Source organism: Triticum dicoccoides, chromosome 3B, assembly GCF_002162155.2.
Source record: "Triticum dicoccoides isolate Atlit2015 ecotype Zavitan chromosome 3B, WEW_v2.0, whole genome shotgun sequence".
NCBI classification, from domain to species: Eukaryota; Viridiplantae; Streptophyta; class Magnoliopsida; order Poales; family Poaceae; genus Triticum; species Triticum dicoccoides.
The window spans coordinates 279528255-279529081 of record NC_041385.1 but is presented as its reverse complement, the minus strand read 5'-3'; positions in this window follow the sequence as shown (position 1 = coordinate 279529081).

The window sequence follows — 827 nt, the reverse complement described above, 5'->3', positions numbered from 1 at the left end:
AGGAGAAGGTCGGCCGCATCGCAGGGAGGGTCCGACGTGGGGTGGGAGCTAGGAGGTCGTCGGGATGGCGCCGCGGCGCCGCGGGGGAAGGAGGTGGGGCAACGGCGCGGGCGAAGATGGTGGCCAGGCGGCGCGGGGGAGGCAGGTGGGGCGGCGGCGTGAGGGAGGCAGGTGGGGCGGCGGCGTGGGGGAAGCAGGCGGCGCGGGGGAAAGAGGTGGCCCGGGAGGAAGAAAGTGGGATGGGTCAGGGGTAGTGGGGAGGAGGTGTTAGCAGAATAAGGTTTTGAGGTGCATAATAAGGTCTTAAGGGGTGTCATTATAATAGACCCACCCTATGGGCTATTCTGTTACACGTAACAGAATTATTCTGTTATCCTTTTTGAACTGACGGTTTCAAGTGGTTGTACTCATGTTTTCGAAGCGGTTGAACTCATACTTTCAATTGTGTTTAACAGATCGTATTCTTTAGTTCAAAAACTTTTTATAATTTTTTTGTCGTAACGGGGCGTGTAATATATCATTGGAAAGCTCTTGACAACCATATTTCATGTATATTGAACGTTTTTTGCAAAATCATTATGGTTTAAGAATAGTTTTGAAAAAATCGTTTTTTTTTTCAAAACCGACCTGAATCGTATTTTGGACTCAATTTTCAAACGGTTTGTCGGAATTTAGCAAATAAGATGGCCTTGGAAAACTGGTGAAAATCCGCATCTTTCATATATATATATATTATTTTTTCTAATTCTATATGATTTAAAAGTAATTTGAAAAACGGTGAAATTTTGGGCGAAATGTATTTTCGCAATTTTTTGCAAACGGTTTGT